This window comes from Grammomys surdaster, unplaced genomic scaffold (assembly GCF_004785775.1).
Source record: "Grammomys surdaster isolate TR1022 unplaced genomic scaffold, NIH_TR_1.0 184, whole genome shotgun sequence".
Taxonomy (NCBI): domain Eukaryota; kingdom Metazoa; phylum Chordata; class Mammalia; order Rodentia; family Muridae; genus Grammomys; species Grammomys surdaster.
Window position 1 is genome coordinate 1,329,899 of NW_021604629.1, and position 21,405 is coordinate 1,351,303.

Below are 21,405 nucleotides of genomic sequence, written 5' to 3' on the forward strand. Positions count from 1 at the left end.
ATGTCCCTAACTGAGCGACATTCATTGGCCCAATGATAGCCCTTCCTGCATTTAGTGCATAGCCCAGGGGTTCTCCTTTGCATGGGAGTACGACATTCTCGTTTCAAATGACCCAGTTTGCCACAGTTATAGCATACTTTATGGCCGCCAGAACTTGAGCGGCTCTGGCCCTGCAGGATAGCTGCTGCCAAGCCAGTGTTAGTCAGCGGGCCTCCAAGTCCTCGGCAGACCTTTATCCAATCTGTCAGCCCTTTGCTTCTTCTAGGGGTAATAACTGCCTTGCATTCTGGTGAGGCATTTTCATATACTAATTGCTCAATCAATGGCTTGACTTGCTCTGGGTCTCCAAAAATCCTGCCTGCTGCTTCTGTCATTCTAGCAACAAAGTCTGAGAAGGGCTCCTGGGGGGCTTGTAATATTTTTGTTAAATTTCCTCCAGCCTCGCCCTTTTCCGAGAGGGCCTTCCATGCCTTAATTGTGGCGGCGGAGATCTGGCCATATGCTCCCCAATCATAGTTTGTCTGGTCGGCAACATAATGTCCTTGCCCTGTTAATAATTCGAAAGTCCACTGTCTCTGTTTGCCTTCTGCATTAGCATTGGCCCTTGCCTGTGCTTGAGAAGCATCATGCCATAAAGCTTTCCATTCCATATACTGTCCCATATTAGGGTGGGCAGCTTTTACTGTATTTTGCCAATCATTCGGAGTCATCGCCATAGTGGCAAATCTCTCAAGCTGCATAACTGTAAAATTAGCATCAACTCCATATTTGTTAACCAATTCAGCAAGTTCTTTGATAGAGGCATACTCTACAGGTGCGTGGACATGGCCTCCCCTCGCATCCTCAAATACCGGAAAGGCTTGTAACATCCTTCTTTTGTCTTCCTTTGAAAGGAAGGAGTCTGAGCAGCACTTGTCTGCACAAGGCGGAAGTGCGCTGGGAACATTAGGTTGGGAGGGCACGACAGGCCGAGAGGCCGTGCGGTCCCTATCTCCTGTTTTCCTTTGCTTTCGATTTTGCAGCGGCAACCGCTCATCTGGCTGGTATCTTTCCTCCTCATAGTGGACTGTCTCTTCGTCTAAATCCTCCCATTTAGAGGAAGTTAGCTCCTCCAACTCAGAGCCACCAAGCCCCAAAACCTCTGGTTCCTTTACCGGATAAAGAGATTTTCTTTTGGAGGTTTCTCTTTCCTTCGTGTGCATCTCTCCCAAGGGCGTACTTTCCCTTATCTCTCGCTTCCACGGACTGAGCGTCTTGGGAAGGGTATGTTTTCTTAGGCATGCCTTCTGAGCTCCCTTTTTGTCTGAATGCCTAAACACTTATCCTGCTCTGTTTCTGACACGCTGGCCTGTAATTTGCCTAGCACTCCCTGGCCCGCCGCTACAGTCAAGTGGCATTTCTCATCCTGTGAAACCAGAAGGAAGAGAATGAACGCCGCTAGCACAATAGCAAGAGCTTCTAGAGTTCCTGCCAACTGGGGAGGGAAACGAAATAGATCAAGGCCAAACATGCCTCTCAGAGTTTACCTTTGTCTGCAGTTCTGAATCCACTCCGCAGGCGGAGGGTCTCCTCGGTACCGGCGTTGGTGAATTTCCCGGGTTTCGGCACCAGCTGTGACCCGCATGTAATTGTCTCGCCAGCAAGAATGCACGCGGGCACCAGAATCCTTCTGCAGCAAGCGTTTATTCCAATGAAAATGAGGAAAAACCCCGGGCCCCGAAAAGGCACTGCTTATATACCCTTGGAGCGGCGTGTTCACTTCTGATTGGATGCTTACTCGTTACCCGCCAAAACGCCCCAGGATGGGCTGTGACTTGGCACAAGCCGCGGCTTTCCACAAACTGGCAGATAATATGTTAGTGTACATAAGCTACCCCCAAAGTTTTACTAGGGAGCTTCTACAGCTGATAAACAACTTCACTAAAGTAGCAAGATATGAAATTAACTCTAATAAATCAGTAGTGTTCCTTTATACAAATGAAAAACAGGCTGAGAAATAAATTATCAAAACTACTCCATTCATAATATCCACAAATAATATAAAGTATCTTGACGTAACTAACCAAACAAATGAACGGTCTCTATGACAAGAACTTCAAGTCTCTCAAGAAAGGAATCAAAGAAGATCTCAGAAAATGGAGAGATCTCCCATGGTCATGGATTGGCAGAATTAACATAGTAATAATTGCCATTCTACCAAAGGCAATCTACAGATTCAGTGCAATCCTTATCAAAATCACAAAACAATTCTTCAAAGAGATAGAAAGAACAATTCTCAAATTCATCTGGAAAGGCAGTAAACACAGAATAGCAGAAACAATTCTTAAAAATAAAAGAACTGCTGGGGGAATCGCCATTCCTGACCTCAAACATTACTACAGAGCAATAGTGATTTTTTAAAAAAAAAACCTGCATGGTATTGGTGCAGAGACAGACATGTTGATCAATGGAAAAGAATTGAAGACCCAGAAATAAAACCATACACTTATGGACAACTGATCTCTGTCAAAGGAGCCAAAAGCATACAATGGAAAAAAGAAAGCATCATCAGTAAGTGGTGCTGGTCTAACTGACTGTATGTAGAAAAATGAAAATAGACCCATATTTGTCACCTGCACAAAGCTAAAATCCAAGTGGATCAAGGACCTCAACATATATGCCGATACACTGAATTTAAGAGAAGAGAAAGTGGGAAAGAGCCTTGAACTCATTGGCATAGGGGGAAATTTCCTAAATAGAACTCCAGCAGCTCATGCTCTAAGATCAAGAATTTATGAATGGGACCTCATGAAACTGGAAAGCTTCTGTAAGGCAAAGGACATAATCAATAAGACAAATTGGCAACCTACAGATTGGGAAAAATCCTTCACTAACACCACATCAGATAGAGTTCTAATATACAAAATATATAAAGAACTCAAGAAGCCAACCCCCAAAATAAAAAAAAAATGGGGTACAGAACTAAATCAAGAATTCACAACAGAGGAATTTCAAATGGCTAAGAAGCACCTAAAGAAATGTTCAAAGTCCTTAGCGATTGGAGAAATGCAAATCAAAATGACCTGAGATTCCACCTTATACAAATCAGAATGGCTAAGATCAAAACATCAGGTGACAACACATGTTGATGAGGATGTAGAGAAAGAGGAACACTCTTCCATTTCTGGTGGGATTGCAAACTTGTACAACCACTCTGGAAATCAATCTGGAGGTTCCTCAGAAAATAGTAAATAGATCATCCTGAAGACCCAGCAATACCACTCTTGGGAATATACCTAAAAGATGCCCCACCATGCCACAGGGGCACATGTTCCACTATGTTAATAGCAGCCTTGTTTGTAATAGCCAGAAGCAGGAAGCAACTCAGATGTCTCATGACAGAACAGTGGATACGGAAAATGTGACTCATTAACATGATGAAATACTACTCAGCTATTAAGAAAGAAGACATCCTGAGTTTTGCAGGCAAATGGATGGAACTAGAAGTTACCATCCTGAGTGAGGTAACTCAGACCCCAAAGGACATGTCTTCTGTCCTGGTTTCTCCTCTACACCCCCCATCAAATCACCCCTCCCATTTGCATCTGTGAGGTTGCTCCCTGACCCCACTCCCATTCCTGTCTCACTGTTCTAACCTCCCCATACTCTATGGTATCAGGCCTCCACAGGACCAATGGCCTACCCTCCTACTGATGCCAAATAAGGCAATCCTCTGCTACATATGTATCTGGAGACACAGTTCCCTCTTTAGTTGGTGGTTTAGCCTCTAGGAGCTCTGAGTTGTCAGGATAGCTGATATTGTTCTTTCTATGGGGTTGCAATCCCCTTCAGCTCCTTCAGTTCTTCACCAACCCTTCCATAGGGGTCCCGTGCTCAGTCTGATAATTGGCTGTTAGTATCTACATTTGTATTGGACAGATTCTGACAGAGTTTCTCGGGGGACAGCTATATCATGCTCCTGTCTGCAAGTACATTTTTGGTATCAGCAATAATATTGGAGTTTTGTGTCTTCAGGTGGGATAGATCCCTAGGTTGGGTGGTCTCTGGATGGCCTCTCCTACAGTCTCTGCTCCATTGTTTTGTCTCTGCATTTCCTTTAGATAGGAACAATTTTTAAAAATTTCAATTTACTTCAAAACGTGAATAAAGTCAATAGAAATAACACGGTTTGTCAGTCAGGTAACTCATGCCTTTAATCAGAGCACTTGAGAGGCCAAGGCAAGTAGATGTTTGAGCTCCAGGGAACATAGAGCTACACAGAGAGATTCTGTCTCTGAAAACCAAAAGACAGAGACAGAGACAGACAGATAGACAGACAGAAAGACAGACAAACACAAATATTCTTCTCAAAAAAACAAATAAAAACTGAAAGGAAAAAAGTAAAGAACACCTTTTGACTGGAGCAGACACGTAGCTGGTCTGCTCCTATGGAGATACTGAATCCTGAGCCATCCTAGATGAGCGACTGCACTCAGAGCAGTGGGTAAGAACCCCATCTCACCCCTATGCCCCAGAGTTACATATGGAGCCAGGGACACTCAGGACCCACCAGCTACCCAAACCCCGCCCCTCTAGAATTTCACTTACCCTCCACCCTTACCTGGTCCTTATGGCTGGATCAGACACATAGTTGGTCTGCTCCTGTGGAGATACTGAATCCTGAGCCATCCTAGAGGAACCATTGCACCCAGAGCAGAAGGATTTCCAGATCCTAAAGGTGGCCTAAGTCCCAGAAGTTCTTCCACCCCGGAGATTAGGATGATAAGACCACAGAGATATCTGGACTACGAGGAGCTCTGACACAAGCAAGGTAACTGATAATACAGACTCCAGTCTTACACAGTGAGGGCAAGTAACACTAGCATTAACCAGATGGCAAAAGGCAAGCGCAAGAACATAAGCAAAAGAAACCAAAGTTACTTGGCATCATCAGTACCCAGTTCTCCCAATATAGCAAGCCCTGGACACCCCATCACACCAGAAAATCAGGATTCAGAATTAAAATCACTTCTCATGATGATGATAGAGGATTTTAAGAAGGACATAAGTAACTCCCTTTAAGAAATACAGGAGAGTACAAGTAAACAGGTAGAAGTCCTTAAAGAGGAAACGCAAAAATCCCTTAAAGAACTGCAAGAAAACACAAAGAAGGAATTAAACAAAAACATTCAGGATCTGAAAATGGAAATAGAAACAATAAATAAATCACAAAGGGAGACAACCATGAAGATAGAAAACCTTGGAAAGAGATCAGGAGTCATAGACCCAATTATCAGCAACCAATTATCTTCTATCTGATAGAAGAGAGAATCTCAAGTGGAGAAGATATCATGGAAAAAATTGACACAGCTGTCAAAAAAAATGCAAAATGCAAAACACACCTAACCCAAAGCATCCAGGAAATCTAGGACACAATGAGAAGACCAAACCTAAGGATAATGGGTATAGATAAGAGTGAAGATTCCCAACTTAAAGGGTCAGTAAGTATCTTCAACAAAATTATTGAGGAAAACTTCCCTAACCTAAAGAACGAGATGCCCATAAACATACAAGAAGCCTACAGAACACCAAATAGACTAGACCAGAAAAGAAATACCTCTCGTCACATAGTAATCAAAACATCAAATGCACAAAACAAAGAAAAAATACTAAAAGCAGTAAGGGAAAAAGGTCAAGTAACATATAAAGGTAGACCTATAAGAATTACACCAGACTTCTCACCAGAGAATATAAAAGCCAGAAGAGCCTGGACTGACATCATACAGACTCTAAGAGAACACAAATGCCAGCCCAGACTACTATACCCAGCAAAACTTTCAATCAATCTAGATGGTAAACCAAGATATTCCATGACAAAACTAAATTTGCACAATATCTTCCCACAAACCCAGCACTTCAAAATTTAATTGATGGAAAACACCAACACAAGGAGGGAAACTACAACATAGAAAAAGCAAGGAAGTAATCTTCCAACAACCCCAAAAGAAGACAGCTATACAAACATAATTCTACCTCTAATAACAAAAATAACAGGAAGCCACAATCATTTTTCTTTAATATCTCTTAATATCAATGGACTCAATTCCCCAATAAAAAGATGCAGACTATCAGACTGGATACACAAATAGGACCCAGAATTTTGCTGCATACAAGAAACACATCTCAGTGACAAAGACAGACACTACCTCAGAATAAAAGGATAGAAAACAATGTTCCAAGCCAATGGTCCCAAGAAACAAGCTGTAGTGGCCATTATAATATCAAATAAAATCGACATTCATCTAAAAGTAATCTAGAAAGATAAGGAAGGACATTTCATACTCATCAAAGAAAAAAATCTACCAAGGTGAACTCTCAGTTCTGAACATCTATACTTCAAATGCCAGGGCCCCTACATACATAAAAAAACTTTACGAAAGCACAAAATACACATTACACCTCACACAATAATAATGGGGGATTTCAAAACCCCACTCTCAGCAATGGACAGATCTTGGAAACAGAAACTAAACCGAGATACTTTGACATTAACAAAAGTTATGAAACAAATGGACTTAACAGATATCTATAGAACATTTCACCCTAAAACAGAAGAATATGCCTTTTTCTCAGCGCCTCATGGTACCTTCTACAAAATAGACCATATAATTGGTCAGAAAACAGGCCTCTACAGATACAAAAACGTTGAAATAATCCCTTGCATCTTATCAGATCACCAAGCACTAAGGCTGGTCTTTAATAATGACAAAACCAACAGAAAACCCACAGGCACATGGAAACTGAACAACTCTCTACTCAATGATGACTTGGTCAAGGAAGAGATAAAGAAAGAAATTGAAGACTTTTTAGAATTTAATGAAAATGAGGACACATCATACCAAAACTTGTGGGACTCCAAGAAGGCAGAGCTAAGAGGAAAACTCATAGCTCTAAGTGCCCTCAAAAAGAAACTGGAGAGAGCACACACTAAAAACTTGACAGCACAAATAAAAGCTCTAGAACAAAAAGAAGCAAATACACCCAAGAGGAGTAGAAGGCAGGAAATAATCAAACTCAAGGCTGAAAACAACCAAGTAGAAACAGAAAGAAGAATACAAAATATCAACAAAACCAGGAGCTGGTTCTTTGAGAAAATCAACAAGATAGATAAACCCTTAGCCAGATTAACCAGAAGGCACAGAGACAGTATTCAAATTAATAAAATCAGAACTGAAAAGAGAGACATAACAAGAAAAACTGAAGAAATTAAAAAAAATCATCAGATCCTAATACAAAGGCCTATACTCAACAAAACTGTAAAACCTGGATGAAATGGACAACTTCCTAGACAGATATTAGTTACAAAAGTTAAATCAGGAGCAGATAAACCATTAAAACAGTCCCATAACACATAAGGAAATAGCAGCAGTCATTAAAAGTCTCCCCAACAAAAAAAGCACAGGACCAGATGGTTATAGTACAGAATTCTATCAGACCTTCAAGGAAGACCTAATACCAATTCTCTTCAAACTATTCCACAAAATAGAAACAGAAGGAACACTACCCAATTCATTCTGTGAGGCTACAATTACACTCATACTCAAACCTCACAAAGACCCAACAAAGAAAGAGAACTTGAGACCAATCTCCCTTATGAACATCGATGTAAAAATACTCAATAAAATTCTAGCAAACTGAATCCAAGAACACATCAAAACAATCATCCATCATGATCAAGTAAGTTTTATCCCAGGAATGCAGGGATGGTTCAATATTCGGAAATCCATCAATGTAATCCACTATATAAACAAGCCCAAAGAAAAAAACCACATGTTCATCTCACTAGATGCTAATAATGCATTTGACAAACTTCAACATCCTTTCATGATAAAATTCCTGAAAAGATCAGGAATTCAAGGCCCATACCTAAACATAGTAAAAGCAATTTACAGCAAACCAGTAGCCACCAACAAACTAAATGGAGAGAAACTTGAAGCAATCCCACTAAGATCAAGGACTAGACAAGGCTGCCCACTCTCTCCCCACCTATTCAATATAGTACTGGAAGTCCTAGCCAGAGCAATTAAACAACAAAAAAAGTCAAAGGGATACAAATAGGAAAGGAAGAAGTCAAAATATCACTATTTGTAGATGATATGATAGTATACTTAAGTGACCCCAAAACTTCCACCAGAGAACTCCTAAACCTGATAAACAACTTCAACAAAGTGGCTGGTTATAAAGTCAACTCAAACAAATCAGTAGTGTTCCTCTACCTCAAAGATAAACAGACTGAAAAGGAAATTAGGGAAATGACACCCTTCATAATAGTCACAAATAACATAAAATACCTTGTTGTAAATTTAACCAAGCAATTGAAAGACCTGTATGACAAGAATTTCAAGTCCCTGAAGAAAGAAATTGAAGAAGATCTCAGAAGATGGAAAGATCTCCCATGCTCATGGATTGGCAGCATTGATACAATAAAAATGGCGATCTTGCCAAAAGCAATCTACAGATTCAATGCCAAACCCATTAAAATCCCAACTCAATTCTTCACAGAGTTAGAAAAGGAAATTCTCAAATTCATATGGAATAACAAAAAACCCAGGATAGTGAAAACTATTCTCAACAATAAAAGAACTTCTTGAGGAATCACCATCCCTGACCTCAAGCTGTACTACAGAGCAATAGTGATAAAAACTACCTGGTATTGGTACAGAGACAGGCAGGAAGATCAATGGAATAGAATTGAAGACCCAGTAATGAACCCACACACCTATGGTCACTTGATCTTTGAGAAAGGAGCTAAAACTGTCCAGTGGAAAAAGGACAGCATTTTCAACAAATGGTGCTGTTTCAACTGGAGGACAATATGTAGAAGAATGAAAATTGATCCATTCTTATCTCCTTGTACAAAGCTCAAGTCTAAATGGATAAAGGACCTCCACATAAAACCAGATACACTGAAACTAATAGAAGAGAAGGTGAGGAAGAACCTCAAATTCTTGGGCACGGGGGAAAAGTTCCTGAACAGAACACCAATGGCATATGCTTTAAGATCAAGTATTGACAAACAACTCTCTGTTTTTGTTTTGTTGTTTGCTGCTTACATGTGTCAATTGTCTGCTTTTGTTTCGCTGTTTAAATGCTGTCTTTCATGTTCAAAAGAAGAAGAAAAGCATAGAATCCAAAATAGGACCAAAGGTTGAAGTAATCAATTTGTCAGAGCCAGATTGTGCTGACCTAGAGGAAGAGGCAGCCAAAATTTACAACCCTGAATGGCCCTCTTCCTGAAGGACCCTCCCTATGCTCCTCTACCTCCAAATGCTCCTGCTATGGAGATGGTGGTTGAAGATTACAGAAAGGAGTTGCAGGACAAAATTTCTTTTCTTAAACAACAAAATTCTTTTCTTAAACAACAAATAAAATTAGAGAAAGAGTATCGGGACTTAATTAACCAGTTACAAAAATTAAGGACAGGGAAGATGTCTCGAGAGGGTGAGGCTAATTGGGAAAATCACCCAGGTCCATGTGTTCCTCAACCCAGAGTCCAAAGGCAGCCCCTGTCCTCTGGTTTTAGTTCAGCCACAGATCAGCCAGAGGAGGGAGAGGCTGAGGTTTTCCCTGCGTCAGATACTAGAGACGCTCAAGGGGTTGCTTGGAGACATCACACAGGGTTTAATTTTCAAATTATTAAAGAATTAAAAAATTCAGTGGCACAATATGGTGCCACTGCTCCCTTTACTCTTGCAATCTTACAATCTGTTGCAGAGGAGTGGCTGACTCCTGGTGATTGGAATACTCTAGTGAGAGCAGTTCTTAGTGGTGGTGATTATCTTATTTGGAAATCAGAGTATGATGAGAATTGTAAAGAGACAGCTAGGAGAAATATTCAGGCAGGTAATGGTTGGTCCTTTGAAGCCTTAGTAGGAGAAGGGCAATTTGCTTCTAGTGATAACCAGATACAATATGACCCAGGCTTATTCGCTCAAATTCAAAATGCAGCCATGAAGGCTTGGCACAAACTCCCGGTAAAGGGAGACCCTGGTACATCTTTGACCTCAGTAAGACAAGGGCCTGACGAATGATTTTCTGATTTTGTTCATCGATTAATGACAACAGCCGGGAGGATTTTTGGTAATGCAGAGGCAGGTATAGATTATGTGAAACAGCTTGCATATGAAAATGCCAATCCTGCCTGCCAAGTGGCCATTAGACAATATAGGAAAAAGACAGACCTTACTGGATATATCAGACTCTGTTCTGACACAGGGCCCTCCTATCAACAGAGCTTAGCTATGGTGGCTGCCATGCAAGGACAATCAGTAAGAGATATTTTGGCAAGCAGAGACAAAAAGGCCTGTTTTAAGTGTGGCAAGCCTGGACACTTTGCAAAATATTGCAAAGCAGAAAATGAGTTAACCCAGAGACAGCCCAGAAAACAGCCTGGGCTATGCCCACTTTGCAAACGTTGAAGGCATTGGGCTAGTGAATCTAGGTCCAAGACAGATACACAAGGAAACACCCTTTCCCATAATCAGGGAAATGGGAACAGGGACCAGCCCCAGGCCCAGAGCCAACACAAGCCAAAACAGGCTTATGAGGCAGTCAATATCATACCAGCAAACAACAACCCCTTTCTGAACTTAGTCGAGCAACACCAGGAAGCGCAGGACTGGACCTCAGTTCTGCTACCCACACGGTGTTAACCCTAGAAATGGGACCTCAGGTCTTACCCACTGGAGTGTTTGGACCACTCTATCCAAATGTATTTGGCCTGATAGTGGGAAGAAGCAGTGCTACTAAGGGACTACAAATTTTTCCTGGAGTTATAGACAATGATTATCAAGGTGAGATTAAGGTAATGGCCAAGGCAATACAGAATATAGACACTATTCCTACAGGAAAAAGGATAGCTCAACTATTGTTACTTCTATTGATTCCTACTAATCACAAATATAAGAGTCCTAAGAGAGGAGATGAAGGCTTTGGTTCCTCTGATGCATACTGGGTACAACCTATAGTTAAACAAAAACCTATAATGACAATATTTCTCGATTGGAAGGCATTCCAAGGTTTAGTTGATACAGGAGCTGATGTGACGATTATCAAACAAAGCGATTGGCCTGCCTCCTGGCCTCTGACCCCAACTTTAACTAATTTAAGTTGTATTGGCCAAAGTTAAAATCCACAGCAAAGCTTTAAGGTGTTGACATGGAAAGAAAAAGAAGGGAATACAGGGAATATACAACCCTATGTCATCCTGGGCCTTCCCATTAATCTCTGGGGCAGAGATCTATTATCCCAGTTGGGATTGATTATGTGCAGCTCTAATGAAGTAATCATGGCTCAAATGATAAACTCTGAATTTTCTCCAGGGAAAGAATTAGGAAAAGGTGAAAATGGGATTACTCATCCTATTGAGGTCCATGGTAACTCTGGAAAAATAGGCTTGGGGTATTTTTGATGGGGGCTATTGATTCAGCTGCATCCCTAGGGCGTTGTGCCGATCCCATCACCTGGAAGGAGGACTTGCCCGTCTGGGTGGATCAGTGGCCCCTAACCGCCGAAAAATTACAAGCTGTTCAATTGCTAGTGCAGGATCAATTACAGGCAGGACATTTAGAAGAGAGTAACTCTCCCTGGAATACCCCAATATTTGTCATTAGGAAAAAGTCAGGAAAGTGGAGATTGTTGCAAGACTTGAAGGCCGTTAACACTACCATAATTCTGATGGGAGCCTTACAACCTGGGCTGCCCACACCAGTGGCCATACCTTTAGGCTATTATAAAATAGTTATAGATTTAAAAGACTGCTTCTTTACTATCCCTTTGCATCCTAACGATAGAAAGCGCTTTGCTTTTAGTGTTCCTGCTATAAATTTTAAAGAACCTATGAAAAGATATCAATGGAAGGTCTTGCCTCAGGGTATGGCTAACAGTCCTACCTTGTGCCAAAAGTTTGTGGCTTCCGCCATAGAGAGTGTTAGAACCATGTGGAAACAAATCTACATGATTCATTTCATGGATGATATTTTAGTAGGGGGAAAAGATGGAGAACAGGTACTCCAGTGCTTTGATGATCTTAAAACAGTTTTACAGACTGTAGGGTTACAAATAGCACCAGAAAAGGTACAATTACGAGATCCATATACTTACTTAGGATTTCAGATTAATGGTCCATGTATTATTAACAGTAAGGCCACGTTGAGGACTGATTCCCTTAAGACACTTAATGATTTTCAAAAACTGTTGGGAGAGATTAATTGGCTATGACCATATTTGAAACTTACAACAGGAGGGTTGAAACCTTTGTTTGACATTCTCCAAGGAGATCCTGACCCTACGTCTGGCAGGGCTCTAACAGAGGAGGGTAGAAAAGCCTTACGGAAGGTTGAGAATGCTATTTCATCCTAATTTGTAACTCATATTAATTATTCTAAGCCTTTATATTTTCTTATTTTTAACACTAAACTAACTCCTACTGCAGTTTTTTGGCAAACTGCACCTATATTATGGGTTCATCTTCCCTCATCCCCTAAAAAGGTTCTTTATCCATACTATGCAGCTGTAGCAGATATGATTATGTTAGGCAGTGATAACAGTCGAAAATATTTTGGAAAAGAACCTGATGTCATAGTACAACCCTATACAAGACATCAGGCTAATTGGCTTATGCAGAGTTCTGAAGTTTGGCCTATGGCATTTGCTTCATTTGGTGGTCAACTAGATAACCATTATCCACCAGACAAATTAGTTCAATTTTGTAATCACCATACATTTGTTTTTCCATCCTGTACTGCGCATGCACCTATAAAGGAAGCATTGCTAGTTTTCACTGATGGGTCCTCATCAGGAACGGCTGCTTATGCCTTTAAAGATCAGGTAGTTTCCTTTGCTACATCAGCTGTGTCAGCTTAATTGGTTGAATTACATGCTGTTGTTGCTGTGTTTCAAACATTTCCAAATCAAACCATTTATATTTACACAGATAGTTCATATATAGCTCAGTCTATTCCTCTGCTATAAACTGCTGTGCAAATAAAGCACTCCTCAGAAACAGCCGATTTGTTTTTACAGTGCCAACAATTAATTTTGAGGAGAAAGTGTAAATTCTTTATAGGACACCTGAGAGCCCACACTGGGCTACCAGGTCCTCTCACTGAAGGAAACATTAAGGCAGATCTAGCCACTCGTATAGTCGCAGTGATTTTATCAGATCTGCCATCTAACTTAGAACAGGCCATAAAGGCTCATGAATTACATCACCTAAATTCTACAACTTTAAAGGCCATGTTTAAAATTACCAGAGAACAAGCTAGACAAATTGTCAAACAATGTCAATCACGTGTTAAATTTTTACCAGTTCCTCACTTAGGTGTGAATCCAGAGGGACTGACACCAAACAGTCTCTGGCAATGGATGTTACCCATTATAATGAATTTGGAAATCAAAAATATATACATGTATGTGTAGATACATACAGTGGTTTCATTTATGTGATATTACAAACTGGAGAAGCAAGCAAACATGTGATCAATCATATGCTTGCTACAATTGCTGTATTGGGTGTGCCAAAATAGATCAAGACTGACAATGGCCCAGGTTATACAAGCTCCAGTTTCCACCAATTTTGTGAAAAATTTGGAATGCTACATAAAATGGATATTCCATATAATCCACAGGGCCAAGGTATGGTAGAAAGGACACATCAAACCATAAAATGTCAATTCGAAAAAATTAAAAATGGGAAATGGTACCCTACTAAGGGATCCCCCAGAAATATCCTTCATCACATGCTCTTTTTTTTTTTTTTATTTTTTAACTTTGGATTCTGAAGGAAAATCTGTTGCAGATAGATTCTGGCATCCTGATACCAAAAAGAATTTTTCAACAGTCCTCTGGAAAGAGCCATTAACTAGAACCTGGAATGGGCCAGATCCAGTGCTTATCTGGGGAAGGGGTTCTGTCTGCATATATTCACAAATGGCAGATGCCACACGCTGGCTGCCAGAGAGACTGATCAAACAAATAGACAACAATAACAAATCCAGGGAGAGAAACCCCCTGAGAAGCGCATTTTTTCTTTACAGGAAACATGAAGATGCTTCACAATTGTCCTCAAACAGGAGTGGATCAACCAGCATACTGGACTTGGGAAGTTCTCAGTGTGGAAGAAAACATCACCACCCACACCTCCAGGGTGGCTCTATTGGACTTTTGGTTCCCTGATTTACATTGTTTAGACTCAGGAGAAAACCCATTACCACAGTTACTATAATTGTTTTTTGGGTTTAGGATTAACTGGGACAGGAATGGAGATTTTCTTTATTTGTTTTGTTAAGATCAAAGCTATGATCAGTTCTGAACTTCTATAGATTTATATTTAGAAAGAATAGAATCTGCTATAATGCATTTGTAAAATTCATTATCCTTCTTGGCTGAAATAGTGCTACCGAATAGAAGAGGCTTATACTTTTTACTCCTCCAACAGAGGGAGTTATGTGCTACCCTAAAAAGAGTGTTGCTTTTGCAATAACTATCCAGGCATTGCTAAGTCTCTTGTCTCTTGGGTTCACACTGTTCAAAAGACTGATGGCTTTTGTACGACAATAGATAGACGCTATTCAAATGAAATCCATACAGGTCCGTTATTACAGGCTGGAAGTAGAGGACTCCAAAACCTCTGTCATCAAGACTGACGAGGATTAACCCCTAACTTATGCGTGAGCCGGATAGTCAATGACGAGTAAGAGAACACTTCAAGACCCTTACCCCAAATTGGGAGGCCTCACCATCCTAAGACAGGAGCTCAACCAATGGCTGTTGAGTATCCAGAGATGGGAAAGGGAGGCTGGGGTCCTGTGTCCCAACCTAAGACAGGCACGGTTTCCATAAGTTTTCCCAGCCTTCCCTTTTAAAAACAAATTTAAAAAGGGGGACCCTTTGGGAGCCGACTCTGAGCCGAAAGCGGCTATTATCTTTGCAGCCATCTTGAGCCATATACCCTGACAAAAGACTTGTTTTCAACAGCCTACAACAGCTGAGCACACTCTGATAATTATCTTGATCCTTTCAGTCAAGGCCAGGCAGTGGTAGCACATGCCTATAGTCCCAGCACTTGAGAGACTCAGGAGAGATATAAAAGGAGAGGCCAGGGCAGACCCAAGAGGCAGTCAGACTAGTCAGACTAGACAGACTAGACATATGAGACAGACTCAGATTCGACAGAGAGACAGACAGACTCAGGCAGACAGAGCAGACAGACTGACTCAGAATCCATCTCCAGCATGCAGACTTCATCTTTGACCAGACTTTGTCTTGTCTCTCTCTTGCTCCCTGACCCGCGGACCGGAGCAGCAGAACGGGCTATTACAGAAACTTAGGGCAAAGATTGTTAGAAATTTTCTATATAAACTCTGTCATAGCATTAGTAATTAATTTTCTGTGCAGCGATTTTTGTTTGAGAAGTTTTCATGCAATCTGGTTTGAATCTTGAACCTCAGCAGTTGTAGACTAAATAGTTATTAATCGATAACTCCTGAATATCGCATAAAGTGTGTCAATATTTTAAGGATTACATTTCCATAGAACAAAATGTGTTGATAAGTTAGATCACATAAAATTTCAAACTCTACTTATGTTCAGCATACTGTTAGATGTAAAAGTTTTATTTAAGCATAGAAGTCCAAACTGTTCTCTGTGTAACATAGCAGTCAGTACAAAATAACATAATGACATCAAACCTGTCTTTCAACATAAAAGTGGGATTTTAGCATGGGGAAAATGACTGATTTTAAAGAAAAATTATGATACAGAGAAGCATTTTAGTTATCGAGTGTTCAGTATTTTGTGGAATTGTTGCTACAAATGTTTTTCTTGCAAAAAGTTCTTTACTTATTTTTCTAAATGAAGAGTTTCAAACAAATGGAACACATTGGTCAAGCACATAAATGTGGAACTTTTTCCAATTGTTTTCGAATACAACTATGTAACATCAGAAAAAAGAAAGTTCCCATGCTAAGTTTCATTTTACTTGTTTATTTATCTATTTATTTATTTATTTATTTATTTACATTCTGAATGTTGCTTGCCATCCTGGTCCTTCCTTCAAGAGTTCTTTATTCCCTCCATACTCCCCTTTGCCTCAGAGAGGATGGTTCCCCACTCACTCTATCCAACCATTTATCCACCACACATACCCCTCAACCCCTAGTACATAAAATCTACAGGTTTAGGCTCATCCTCTCCTACTAAGGCCAGACAAGGTAGTCCTCTGATATATATGTGCAGGGGGCCACAGATCAGCCCATGTATATACTTTGGTTGATGGGTTAGTTTCTGGGAGCTTCTAGGGTTCCAGGTTAGTTGATACTTTGGTCCTCCTATGGGGTTGCCATCCCATTCAGCTCCTTCAATCCTTCCCTTAATTCTTCCATAAGGGTCCCTGACCTCAGTCCAAAGGCTGGCTGTAAGTCAACTGTTTATAGAGTCTCTCAGAGGCCAGCCATATAAGGCTGCAAGTACAACATAGTATCAGTAATAGTGTCAAGGTTTGATACCTGCCCATGGGATAAATCACAATTTGTACTGTTCACTAGATGGCCTATCTTTCCATCTCGGCTCTGTCCCTGCATTTCTTACAGTTAGGGAAAATTCTGGCTCAAAAGTTTGAAGATTGGTTGATAACTTCATCCCTACACTGGGGGATTCTGTCTATCTACTGGAAGTGGTCTCTTCCATATAAATGTGGAGACGTTATTAGGAAACACTAGAATTTTATTAGAAAATTCCCTGTTCTCTCATGTGAAAAATGAGAATAATAAAAGAGCCTACATCTTAAAGTTCCTTTGAAGGTTCAGTGTCTATAAAGTGCTTTGTATAATGATCAGCATAAAGGGAAGAATGAAGGAATGTTACTTATAACTACTGCAATGCTTTAAACTCACTTCATTGGATGTGAGACTAAAAGGGCTTCTGGAATTAAGATTGGCAAGAGACATAGAGTAAGACTGAGCCTTTGAATTGTAGAGGTGATGTTCTGTGATTGACCAACACCAAGGTCAGTGGTCAAGATGTGACATCTGACACTGTTGCCATTATAGAATGCTTCTGAACTCTTCCAATCTTGTTTTTTATTTTACTTTCAAAGCATTCATATTCTTACTGCTGATATGATAATGTGAATGTCTTCAAAAAAGTTTTGTTATTTATAACTCAACTTTGCATGTAGCTTACCTTTATGTTTTCATAAGACACAATGTTGCATGTTACAGGTAACAATATAAAATATTTATCTGTAAATACATATTGAAAGGTTTAAACCAGATTCAATGTAAACTTGGAAATTTTTTGTAAGAAAATTTGTTACATAATGGTGTAGTAAATATTAAACCAATCCTTGAAAGATACCCCAATGAGCCACCTGGTTCCATAAATCATTTTTGTCAACAAGCCCATGAAATTTTATCTCAAAGGGACAAGCAGCAGTAGCCCCAGAGGATTTGTTGTGTTGACATTTGCCATCTCTTCTCTCCAGCTATCACACAGGCTCCTCTTATCATCCATACTACATGTGTGTAGCTATGGTCCTTAACCAGATGTGCCACTCAGTACTTCCTAGTATGGAGTTTTCAACTATAAGAACAAATAGGATCCATCAACATTATAGATTCTTCTTAGAAATTCAGAATCAACAATTTTTCCTTTAAGCATAAGTGTGGAATTCATTGATCCTAAGGTAATATTTATTAGTTCAAGGAGAATTTGAAAAGAATAGAAGTACATTACTGATGTTAGCTCTTGACTCCTGTGAAAAAGCTTATATACACAAGAGTCACTGTACATGGTTAGCCTAGCATATTAGGACAATTTTTCCCTTGACATCAAGGAAATGTGATAGATGTTTGGCAAAACTTTGCTACATTTGAGCAGAAGAGGCTATGAAAAGAAAATCAGAGGAATAGAAACAAACAAACAGGCAAACAGATATTTAGTTGGATTAGGCTCATATATCTATAGTCACTATATGTCTACACTGGTAGATGATGAGTCCAGGGAAAGGGTAAAGGGCCACAGTTACTGCCTTGAGTAAAGCAGCAAGTGGGCAATCAGAGATCTAGACTTTCAGTATTCAATGAAAAGAAAAAGAGAGAGTTAGTGTTTAGTTGCTAAATCATGGGATATGATGAAATACCTCTGAAAATTTATACATAGTAGTTTTTTAATTTTATAAATCATTCTTTTAATTTGAAAGCAAAATAACATTGTGTGGCAAACAATCCCACTGTACAGGTATAGAAACTGAGAGCCAAATTAAAATAATGTAGTATGTCTAGCATTTGCCTTGCCAGATTCCAACCCACTAAATCTGAACGCCACACATGTGAACTCTTGGACAACCACAAGGAGAGTATGATTTCCCTTGCTGAACTCTGCTGGTGTAGAAGGGAGCATAGGAACAGTCTCATACCTTAAGACCAGCATTTTTGTTCAGTATTTGACAAAGAGAATTTTAAAACCTGAAAAGCATACCACATAGAAGGGACACTTGGAATTGTGGGTGCGTAAGTTTAGAAATAGTAAGGCAGAAGTGGCATGACAGCTCTAATCAAATATTTAAGGGCTTTGTATGGAAAATAGGTGCTTTGTACCATTAAAATTATACTGTGAAACTGATAGGATTTAAAGTAGATTGTTAAAAAGAGGGCATCAAGGGCAGTAAGATAACTGCTCTTACAGTAACTTAAGCACATTTAAGGAGAGGTTATCAATGAAGAGGTAAAAGATTCTTGCATGATCTACAGTGATTGATTGACTGCCTTTCACAATTCTCTAGGTAAAGATTTCAGTCAAAGAATTAGAGGAACAATGTTATTACTTTCTATAAAGAAAACATTTGAAAAGTAATTAATACATTCTCATGCCACTTAATAACCATGTTTACTATTTCTGTAAAATTATTTAAAAATCTGTTTTTATTATTGGATGTTTGATTTATTTACATTTTAATTGTTATCCTCTTTCCTGGTTTCCCATCCAGAAACCCCCTATCCCATCTTAAGTACTGCTACAATGCTGCTAGGAGTAAGTTATGTGACTATGAGTGAGGGAATTAAGGGTCTTTGGTTGAAACTGAGCATCATAGAAACAAAATTCTTTTTTATATTTTCTTCCCTCATATATTACATTCCTACTGCAGTTTCTCCTCCCTCTGGTCCTCCCATTCAGCCTCACACTTCTCCCCTATCAAATATTCCTCTATTTTGCTTCAAAAGAGAGAGCAGATGCCTCAATTCTTGAAGGAAATAAAGTTGTGAGAAACTTTATATATAGCATTAAGATACATTTCAAAATAACTATTACTTAACATTATCTCTGCTATTTTAGAACTGCTTCAAAGCAAAAGAACTTTGTGTTTGTCACAATGAAGTGGCTAAACACAGAAAACACAAAACCCCTTAATAAAAATGCATCAAAGTACACACACAGAATAATTAGTGAACAACAGAAAACAAAATGGTTTAGTATTTTCATGATTCCACATCACCAGGATAAAATGATCTTTTAACACAGATATATTTCTTTTGAATTATTGCCTTAAGAAAAGTAAGTGAAAATAATAGTATTATTTAAGTTGATCATTCTTTAACTTATTTTCTCCTAAGGCTTGTTTTATGTAATAATGTTACAAGTTTTAAAACTATAGGAGAGTATCCAAAAGGAATATTCAAAAAGTTATTATCAAAAGAAACTAATTAACTTTCCTTTAATTTAAAGAAACTAATTTCCTTTCCTTTAAATTACCATAAAGTAATTAAATTTAATCATGAGATTAAAGTGAATTTAGTGTTCCATCATACCATTCTCAAAATTTGTTTGCAATAAATTATGATATAACACAATGTTTATATGAAAGTGTAAAGTTAAAATGTTACTATCAATTTGTTTACTTAAAATGTGTTAATGCCATTTAAATGTTTACATGGAACAGATCTTGGAGAGAAACGTATTCTTAACTTTAATATAAGCCAGGAAGTCTTTCAAAAAGCAGAAACAACAGACTGGGTGTTTGGGGTACTATTCTGTAAGTGTAAATTAGAGGAAGAGTGGTTGAAGAGAAGGATGAATGAGAAAACTAGCTGCAAGATGTATTTTGAGCTTTAGTGCAACATTCAGCAAAACGGCCACCCTAATATCACTCTGAAACTTCATCTGACCTTAGGAAACAGATCTCCCTGAATTAGAAGGCTGGAGAATAACCTTCAACAGATATCACATGGCATGTCAAAGAGTGAAACTCAACCATTCTCATGATATACACTGTGTTAAAACCCACAATACTGAAGAACCCTGGTAAGTGTATTTTGTTATAAAGAACACCAGATTGAGTTGTGGAGTAACTATATACAGCAAGGATTATATAGAATGAGAATATTAAACAAATGGTTTCATTAATTTCCTCCACAGAGACAATTCATACAAGAGATGGAACCTGGAAACCATACTACAGTGACAGAGTTAAACTTTTTGGGGTTAACAGGTGATCCTATACTCTATGTCATCTTCTTTGTGTTTTTTTTTCTTGGAATATACATTGTCACCTTAGTAGGAAATATTAGCATATTAAAATTAATAAAAAGCTGTCCCAGCTCCAAACCCCCATGTACATGTTTCTTAGCCATCTGGCTTTTGTGGACATTGGATATTCCACATCAGATACACCTATAATGCTGATAGGATTCATTGTACATGGAACAGCCCTCCCTGTGAATGCCTGTGAAGCACAACTCTGTTCTGTTGTGACTTTTGGGACAGCTGAATTCTTCCTGCTGGCTGCCATGGCCTATGACATGTATGTAACTATCTGCTCATCCTTATTCTACTCTACACATATGTCTTACCAAATCTGCCTACTCTTAGTTGGAGCATCCTATGTGGGTGGCTGTGTGAATGCATGGACATTTACTGGTTGTTTGTTAAGTCTGTCCTTTTGTGAAACAAATCAGATAGATCACTTCTTCTGTGGTTTCTCCCCTTTGTTGAAACTTTCATGCTTAGATGTCTCCATTATTGGAATCATCCCCTTCATCTCTGCTTGATTCATTATTGTAATGTCCACGTTTGTCACAGATGTCTCCTATATCTATATTCTTATCACCATACTGAAGATGGGCCCTACTGATTGCCACCGCAATTGCCTTCTCCACCTGCACATCCCACCTCACTGCAGTCACTCTCTACTATGGAACCATTACCTTCATTTATGTGATGTCCAAGTCCAGCCAGTCAACTAAGTAGAACAGGGTGTTATTTCTGTTCTTAACAGTGGTGATCCCCATGTTGAACCCCTTCATCTATAGTTTGAGGAACAGATATATAAAGGAGGCCCAGAGGAAAGCAATTATTGTAATATATCCATAG

The 21,405-nt window shown here is 39.3% G+C and overlaps 1 pseudogene; it reads left to right on the forward strand.

Moving 5' to 3' along the window:
- Positions 1 to 20,463: 20,463 nt before the first annotated feature.
- Positions 20,464 to 21,405, forward strand: LOC114621775 (annotated as a pseudogene).